Genomic DNA, 10200 nt, shown 5'->3' on the forward strand with positions numbered 1-10200 from the left:
CAGATGAATATTCTTATTTTATTTCTCAACTGGCTCACAATTCAGTGAAAGAAGAACGCTATTTATTGGTACCCCTCAGGGATCTCAACAAGACCTACTCTATGTTAGATAATGGCACATGGAATACAAAAATAATGTGTTTAGTGTCATTTGGCAATGTTTAGAATGAATGAGAAAACAAATATAGTACAGATAGAATGTCATATATACTCAAGGACTATATATTAACCAAAGGTAGTCTTATCAACTTTGCCTTAATTCAGGGTTTCTGTTATTATTTACATTTTAGGCTGGATAATTCTTGTGGAGAGCTATCCTCTACATTATAGGATGTTCAGCAGCATCCCTGACCTCTTACTCACTAGACGTGAGTAGGCAACTCTCCAGTTGTGACAACCAAAAATGTCTCCAGGTATTGCCAAATGTCCCCTGGGTGGTAAAATTACCCACTGTTGAGAACCACTGCCTTAATTTGTTGTCAGTATAGGAAAGCAAAGGTATGTATCTACTGAAAAATGACCTGTTGAAAAGGAAACACAGAATCATAGACTATGATAGAAAGGTCTTTAGAGGTCAGCTAGTCTAACCCTCTACATTTTCAAATGAGAAACCACATTTATAGAAATGCCAACATTTATTACCAATTATTTAAACAGAACCTCTATCTCACTTTTAAAATCAGCAACCTTGTCAATAAAAATGCAAATAGCACAATCTAGGAATTTCCCAATTGTTTTTTTCTACTGAAAACATCGGTCAGTATTATTAATTTCTGGGTAAGTGCCATATCACTTAAAAATATGTAAAATATATTTCCTCCAATTCAGTTCCTATAAGATCTGTGAGAAATCTTTAGAAGCCATAGCCATCACTTAGGGTAAAAACCCTGGTTCTATTTGTGTACCACACAAACATACACACAGAGAGAGAGAGAGAGAACAGCCACTGATATGGCAGAACTGAAGGAACTAAAATAGGGTATTAAAATTTAAAAACACAGAACCTATCATGTATTACTTAGCAAAGAAACAAGTAGATACAGCCTTGCCTTCCACAGTAACCTTTCTCAAGAAGATCCTTCTAAAACATAAATCTCATTATGTTTCTCCCAGCTTGGCTTCAAATCCTCAAATGGTTCACAATATCGATCACCTTCAAGATAAAAAGCAATTTTCCTAGAATGGTGTACAAGGCTTTCCATGATCTTGCTCCTGCCTAGTTCTCCAGCTTGTCTTTTCTTTCTCCCACACGTGCGCTACATTCTAGCCAGACTGAACTCACTGAAGATCTCGAAAGATACCCAAGAACCTATGTTTTCTAACAGTAATAGTGAAATCAGTACAACTTTGTGTAATCTTTGTTTATGGACCCATCCTTCAGTTGTCAGGTTTAGTGTTACTTCCTCAGGAAATACTGCCCCAATCCCCACTCAATTACACGTTCTCACAGCACCCTGGACTTCTCCTTCACTGCATGTATCACAACTATAGTTTTTACAATTTTTGGGGGTGTGATTATTGTATTATTCTCTTTCTTCATATGCCTAAAAAGGCAGGAAGTGTGTCTGGTTTTATGTTCTAATATGTCCCCAAGGCAAGTATTATATTGTATATGTCTGGCATATAATAGATGCTCAACAAATGTTTGTTGAATAAATGAACGTTCTTTCATATCTGCAAGTCTTACTGGAGATGGGACATGATGCTTCTTTCCTTCTTTAGCCATTCCTGTTCTCCTTTAAGCTCGGGCATCCTTCGTTTTAGAAGTCTTCCTGATGCCCTAAGTCTTAGATACTCCACTTCTGTGCTGACATACTATCCTGGATATATTTTTATATAGCATCTATATTTGACCATAATAGTTTTTACTTTACTTAACTATTTCTTCTGCTAGACTATGGGCTCCTTAATGACAAGGGCTGTGTCTTTCATCTTTATATACCTTGTTGGTAGCACAGTGCTTAATACAGAGGGGGTACTCAGTAAATGCCTGAACACATATGAGTATGCACTTACTGTACTTTGTGACACAGCCTCACTACTTTATAGTGAAAACATTATAAAGATAAAATAGGCCGGGCGCGGTGGCTCAAGCCTGTAATCCCAGCACTTTGGGAGGCCGAGACGGGCGGATCACGAGGTCAGGAGATCGAGACCATCCTGGCTAACATGGTGAAACCCCGTCTCTACTAAAAATACAAAAAACTAGCCGGGCGACGTGGCGGGCGCCTGTAGTCCCAGCTACTTGGGAGGCTGAGGCAGGAGAATGGCGCGAACCCGGGAGGCGGAGCTTGCAGTGAGCTGAGATCCGGCCACTGCACTCCAGCCTGGACGGCAGAGCGAGACTCTGTCTCAAAAAAANACATTTAAATTACGTTAAAATTTTTTCAGAAAAGACAATAACCTAAAAAAACTGCTTACATTTTTTTAACGACTATTTTCCTTGTCATGCTTCCAGGATAAAATTTAAAACAAGTATCAGACCACTAAATAAAAATTTAAAAACAATTTAGATACATTTATGACTTCTAGGAAAATAGAAAAGTTGAATATTGTGCTCTATGCAAGTTAAGTCATTTGAAAATAATATGATCTCAAGAACCACTCTACCATGTTACTCTACTACTGAAAAGACACTTAAAAACTCCCCTGCAAATTACTTTGTCCCTTTACAGACAATGCTAATGATGTCTGTAAATTTCTCCTGGATTCCCATATTGAAAGAGAGGAGTTGGTTGCTAAGGCAACTTCCGTTTTCTTAATACCTGATCTATCCCTTCAGAGTTTTGAAACATTTAAATGTTTTTCCAATGAGTCTTTAGTGGGCATAATTAAAACAGTATCAGGATGGAAGCTTATGCTATTTGGTTGCTTCCATCACAGCTCATAAATGACTACACATTTGCCCATATTTTATTACTATGAGGTAGTCTTTCCTAAACCAAGAACATACCAAGTTTTCAAGAAACAAATTAATGACCAATAAAGGGTACAAACTTGCAGTTTTAAGATGAGTATGTTCTGGGAACTTAAAGTACAGCATGGTGACTATAGTTAATAATAACATGCTATATATGGCACTTGAAATTTATGCTAAGAGAAGCTGGGCACAGGGGCTCACGCCTGTAATCTTGGCACTTTAGGAGGCCGACGCGAGCGGATCACGAGGTCAGATCAAGACCATCCTGGCCAATATGGTGAAACCCTGTCTCTAGTAAAAATACAGTCATTTTAACAGAGCTTAAGGTTAGTCATCTAATGCCAAATTTAAATAGTACACTATATCTCATTACATATGCAAATGTGAAAATGAACTGAAAAGGCATGTCTAAATAATAAAGTTTATGTTGGTCTTCCAGTTAATCTCTGAATTTTTGAGAAAAGTACCTCACTAATCTATTTTCAGTTTAGTGTTTCCTCATTTTATCTGCATTTTGGGGAATTTGAGATGCTTTAAAAAAAATGAAAAAGGACTGGGTGCGGTGGCTCATGCTTGTAATCCCAGCACTTTGGGAGGTTGAGGCGGGAGGATCATGAGGTCAAGAGATTGAGACTATCCTGGCCAACATGGTGAAACCTCGTCTCTACTAAAAATACAAAAATTAGCTGGGAGTTGTGGTGCATGCCTGTAGTCCCAGCTACTCCAGAGGCTGAGGCAGGAGGATCGCTTGAACCTGGGATGTGGAGGTTGCAGTGAGCTGAGATTGCGACACTGCACTCCAGCCTGGGCAACAGAGCTAGACTCTGTCTCAAAAAAAAAAAAAAGAAAGAAAAAAAGTATCTTACAAAACATATAAAGTGTCTTACAAAGATCATATACTTGGTCATATAATAATACCACCACTACAAATCACTTAAGATATGCATGTGACTGCTAATGGGTAAAGGGTAACTTAGCAAGTATAAATACATTTCTGTCTAACAGTGAAAATATACAAGCATGTAAGACTATGTAAGTCCTAGAAAGAAGCAAATTTTGAAAATCATTCATTTGGTCATTCAATAAATACGTACTATCCGCCAGACACTGTATTACTGAATGCTAGCCATTCAATAAACAACAAAACGGGGCCCGGTGCGGTGGCTCACACCTGTAATCCCAGCACTTTGGGAGGCCGAGGCAGGCGGACCACGAGATCAGGAAATCGAGACCACGGTGAAACCCTGTCTCTACTAAAAATACAAAAAATTAGCCGGGTGTGGTGGTGGACGCCTGTAGTCCCAGCTACTCTAGAGGCTGAGGCTGGAGAATGGTGTGAACCCAGGAGGCGGAGCTTGCAGTGAGCTGAGATTGTACCACTGCACTCCAGCCTGGAGCAACAGAATGAGACTCCATCTCAAAAAAAAAAAAAAAAAAAAAAATGGGCAAGATTCCTTTACCTTCATAATGTTGGGCATTCTAGTAGGGGAAAGTAGACAGTATAGTAAACAAATAGATATACAGAGCAAATAAAGAAAGATGAAAATAAGCAGAGTAAACAGACAACCCACAGAGTTGGAGAAAATCTTCACAATCTATGCACCCAACAAAGGACTAATTATCCAGAATCTACAAGGAATTCAAACAAATTAGCAAGGAAAAAAAACAATCCCATCAAAAAGCGGGTTAAGGACATGCATAGACAATTCTCAAAATGGACAACAAACACGGAAAAATGTTCAGCATTGCTAATGACCAGGTAAATGCAAATCAAAACCACAGTGCAGTACCACCTCACTCCTGCATGAATGGTCATAATCAAAAAATAAAAAAAATAGACGTTGGCAGGATGTGGTGGAAAGGGAACACTTCTACACTGCTGGTGGGAATGTAAACTAGTACAACCCCTATGGAAAACAGTGTGGAGATTCCTTAAAGAACTAAAAGTAGAACTACCATTTGATCCAGCAATCTCACTACTGGGTATCTACCCAGAGAAAAAGAAGTCATTATACAAAAAATATACTTGAACACACATGTTATAGCAGCACCATTCACAATTGCAAAAATATGGAACCAGCCAAATGCCCATCAATCAACAAGTGGATAAAGAAAATGTGGTATATATGTATACGATGGAATACTTCTCAGCATAAAAAGGAAAGAAGTAATGGCATTCACAGCAACCTGGATGGAACTGAAGACTATTATTCTAAGTAAAGTAACTCAGGAATGGAAAACCAAACATCGTATGTTCTCACTCATAAGTGGAGCTAAGCTATGAGGATGCAAAGGCATAAGAATGATACAATGGACACTGGGGACTTGAAGGGAAAGGGTGGGAGGGGGATGTGGCATAAAAGACTACACACTGGATTCAGTGTATACCACTCAGGTGATAGGTGCACCAAAATCTGACAAATTACCACATATTCCCCAAAATCTATGGAAAAAAAATAAAAAATAAAAAGCATGATTCTGTTAGAAAGAATAGGGGGAGCCTACTCTAGACAGCATAGCCAGGAAAAGTTTCTGTGAAGAGGTAATGTTTAAGAAGAGACATGACAAGAGGACTATTTATTATAGCATGACAGGCTAAAAGGGGGAGGATGGCAGATGCCATGGGGTATGAGAACACTCAACACAGAGACAACAGCAAGAACAATGGTTTTGAGCAATAAAGAATTTCACTAGTTCTACAAAGTGAATTAAGGTTAATCTGATGGGAGAACAGTGGAGGAGAGAGAGTGTAATGAGACATGTGAAGTTGTGAAGTAGTAAGGCTAGGTCAGACAGGACAATCAAAGAAACCCATGATGTCAGACTGTATAAAAAAGCAAGGCCTAATGATAGGCTATCTACAAGAAACCCTCTTTGAAAATAAATAAATTGGTTAAAAGCAAGAGTATGGCCGGGCACGGTGGCTCACGCCTATAATCCCAGCACTTTGGGAGGCCGAGGCAGGCAGATCACGAGGTCAGGAGATCGAGACCATCCTGGCTAACACAGTGAAACACTGTCTCTACTAAAAATACAAAAAATTAGCCAGCCATGGTGGCAGGCGCCTGTAGTCCCAGCTACTGGGGAGGCTGAGGCAGAAGAATGCGTGAACCCGGGAGGCGGAGCTTGCAGTGAACCGACATCGCGCCACTGCACTCCAGCCTGGGTGACAGAGTGAGACTCCATCTCAAAAAGAAAAAAAAAAAGCAAGAGTATAAAGGAAATACACTATGCAAACATTAATCAAAAGAAAGCTAAGAGTGACTATAGCATTATCAAAGTAGATGATTCCAGAACCAGTAATATTACCAAGGATAAAGAAAGACATTACATAATGATAAAGGGTCAACTGACCAAGAACATATATGATCCTAAATATGTATAAACCTAACAATAGAGTCTAAGAATACTGTTGGCCCTCCATATCCATGGGTTCTGCATCTGTGGATTTAACTGGGTTTGGATCACAATCTCAAAAGACAATCCCAAATGCCATAATCCCATGTTGAAATCCTAAAAGATCAAAATCCCTAAAGTCTAAAACCCTGAGTGTCTAAAATCCTGTAAATCACCATCACAGGATAGTTGCATCATGGTAAGCAGAACTATTACCTTGTTATTGTCTTTATTTGGAAATTAGGTATGGTTTAAGGAGATGCATATGGGTGCCAAGGTGATGAGAGGTGGACTTGTGTATTTCATATTAGGGGTCAACTTGATTGGATTAAGCAATACCTAGAAACCTAGAAGGGCATTATTTCAGGTGTGTCTTTGAGGGTGTTTCCAGAAGAGATTAGTGTGTGAGTCTGAGTGGACTAGGTGGGAAGATCTGACCTCAGTGTTGGCAAGCATCATCCAACTGGCTGAGGGCCAGAAGAGAACAAATACAAAAGGCAAACTGGTCTCTGAGAGCTGAGACAGGCTTTTCTTTTGCTCCTTAGACATCAAAAAATTGACTCCATGGGCCAGGCGTAGTGGCTCATGCCTGTAATCCCAGTACTTTGGGAGGCTGAAGCAGGCGGATCACCTGAGGCCAGGAGTTCAAGACCAGCCAGGCCAACATGGTGAAATCTCATCTCTACTAAAAAAAAAAAAAAGAAGAAGAAATGCAAAAATTAGCCAGGCGTGGTGGTGCACACCTGTAGTCCCAGCTACTCAGGAGACTGAGGCAGGAGAATCGCTTCAATCTGGGAGACGGAGGTTGCAGTGAGCCAAGGTTGCACCACTGCACTCCAGCCTGGGTGACAGACCGAGACTCCATCTCAAAAAAAAAAAAATTGACTCCATGAAACTGCATTATCACAATGTTGACTCTGTGTGTAAGCATAAAAATGCTGAAACTTAACAAATAAAAAAAGTCCTTTTTTCACGTTTGCATTTGTGAAAAATAAATTTCTTGAGGTTTCGGCTCCTTGAACGAGGACATATGTAGTGGTGACCCATCGTGGTTTTTGATATATCTCATCAAAAAGCTTAGATTGAACATCATGGTATTTCAGGTGACTACAGTTACAAAGCTGGGTACACACAATTACCAACTATAGTGAGGTGCCTTTATACATTTTACTTTTTGATATATTTTCTTTCCTTTTTTTTTTTTTTTTTAAAGAGATGAGGTCTCACTACGTTATCAGGACTGGACTTGAACTTCTAGGCTCAACTGATCCTCCCTCCTCAGCCTCCCAAGTAACTGGGATTATAGGGACGCGCCATGGTCCCCATCTCTATGACCTATTTATTTATGAATATGGTTTGTCTGCTCATAACCGTTATACACATGTGACTATTGTTACTATACCTGAATATTTATGATTACAAAAAATATATATTATTGCCTATTTTATTTTGTAAACTGGACTACCAAGTATTGTTATATTTTTATGTTTCTCAAATAAATCCCACTTCTAAATGTAAATAAATGTCCTTTGAAGAATTTTAAATTATTTTTTCCAGAATTATATTTTCAGAATTTTGATCTTTCAGAATTTCAACATTCAGGATTACACTGTTTGGAATTTTGTCTGTCAGAATTATGACAGGCTCCTGATTCAACAACTGCAGATTGAAAAACTGGATAGTTTTGTCTTTACTGAACATGTGTAGACTTTTCTCTTGTTGTTATTCTCTAAACAATAAAGTATAACAACTATTTATATAGTATTTACATTGTATTGCATATTATAAATAATCTAGAGATTTAAAGTATACAAGAGAATGTACATAGGTTACAAGCAAAGACTACACCCTTTTATATAAGGAACCTGAGTATCCACAGATTTTGGTATCCACGGGGGGATCCTGAAACCAATTCCCCATAGGTACCAAGGAATGACTGTACATGAAGAAAAATCAAATCTTTCCAAATTGATACACAAAGTCAATGCAAGTGCAGTCCCACTCAAGAACCTGATTCTAAAATGCATATGGAGACACAAAGGAATTACAATAGCTAAAACAATTTTGAAAATGAACAGTAAAGTTGGAAGACTCGCACTGCCTGATTTCAAGACGTACAATACAGCTATGGTAATTAGGACAATGTGGCACTGCTGAAAGGATAGATACATTAAGCAATGGAACAGAATAGAGGGCCTCAGCACATTTACACTCAATAGATTTTTCAATAAAAATGCCAAGACAATTTAATAACTTTTTTCAACAAATAATGCTGAAGTGACTGAATGTATATAAAAAAATCACTTAATATCTATAATTACAACATTTTGTCATTCACAAGCTGCCAATGTCTTTGTATAGCTAACAATTTACAAATGACAAAATTTTGTAAATAAAGGAGTCCTAGAAATGAAGGAGTCAGAGACTTAAACATGAAACTTACACTGTAAAATTTTGAGAACATATAAGAGAAAATCTTTGTGACACCAGATGAGGCAAATCATTCTTAAATAGAACACGAAAAGCATAAACGATTTTTTAAAATGTTAGATTTAACATCATTAAAACGTAAAACTCCTCACTAGACAGTGTAAGAAAATGAAAATCCACACACTGGGAGAAAATATTTGCAAACATATGTTTGACAAAGGTCTGATATCCAGTATATAGAAAGAGTTAAAAAAAATTAAAAACAGTTTTAAAAACAAAGTGAGCAAACAATTTGAACAGGTATTTCACCAAAGAAGATTATATAGATAGTGAACCAGCACATGAAAAGATGCCCAATAGCATTACGTTAGAGAAGTCACCTTAAAACTACAATGAAATACTATAACACACATATTTAAATTGATAATTTTTTTAAAGAGCTGACCTCATTGAATGCTGGCAAGGATGTAGAGCAACGGGTATACTCATTCATTGTTGGTGGGAATGTAAAATAAAACCACCACTTTGAAAAACAGTTTGGGCCGAGCGCAGTGGCTCATGCTTGTAATCCCAGCACTTTGGGAGGCCGAGGTGGGTGGATCACCTGAGGTCGCGAGTTCGAGACCAGCTTGACCAAAATGGAGAAAACCCGTCTCTACTAAAAATACAAAATCAGCTGGGTGTGGTGGTGCACGCCTGTAACCCCAGCTACTTGGGAGGCTTGAGGCAGGAGAATCGCTTGAACCCGGAAGGCGGAAGTTGCAGTGAGCTGAGATCATGCCATTGCACTCCAGCTTGGGCAACAAAAGTGAAACTCCGTCTCAAAAAAAAACAAAAAACAAAAAAACACCAGTTTGGTAGTTTTTTAGAAAATTAAATATAAACTTATATGACCTAGTAGTCCCATTCCTAGGCATTTGCTCAAGAGAAATGAAGGTATACATTCTCACAAAAAATGCATGCAGCGGCGGAGCAAGATGGCCGAATAGGAACAGCTCCAGTCTCCAACTCCCAGCGCGAGCGACACAGAAGACCGGTGATTTCTGCATTTTCAACTGAGATACTGGGGTCATCTCACTAGGGAGTGCCGGACAATTGGTGCTGGTCAGCTGCTGCAGCCTGACCAGTAAGAGCTGAAGCAGGGCGAGGCATCGCCTCACCTGGGGAGCGCAAGGGGGAAGGGAATCCCTTTTCCTAGCCAGGGGAACTGAGACACACAACACCTGGAAAATCGGGTAACTCCCACCCCAATACCGCGCTTTAAGCAAATGGGCACACCAGAAGAATATATCCCTCACCTGGCCGGGAGGGTCCCACGCCCACGGAGCCTCCCTCATTGTTAACACAGCAGTTTGCGGCGATCTAACCGCAAGGCAGCAGCGAGGCGGGGGGAGGGGCGCCCGCCATTGCTGAGGCTTAAGTAGGTAAACAAAGCCGCTGGGAAGCTCGAACNNG

This window comes from Rhinopithecus bieti, unplaced genomic scaffold, assembly GCF_001698545.2.
Source record: "Rhinopithecus bieti isolate Rb0 unplaced genomic scaffold, ASM169854v2 scaffold_2432, whole genome shotgun sequence".
In the NCBI taxonomy this organism is placed as follows: domain Eukaryota; kingdom Metazoa; phylum Chordata; class Mammalia; order Primates; family Cercopithecidae; genus Rhinopithecus; species Rhinopithecus bieti.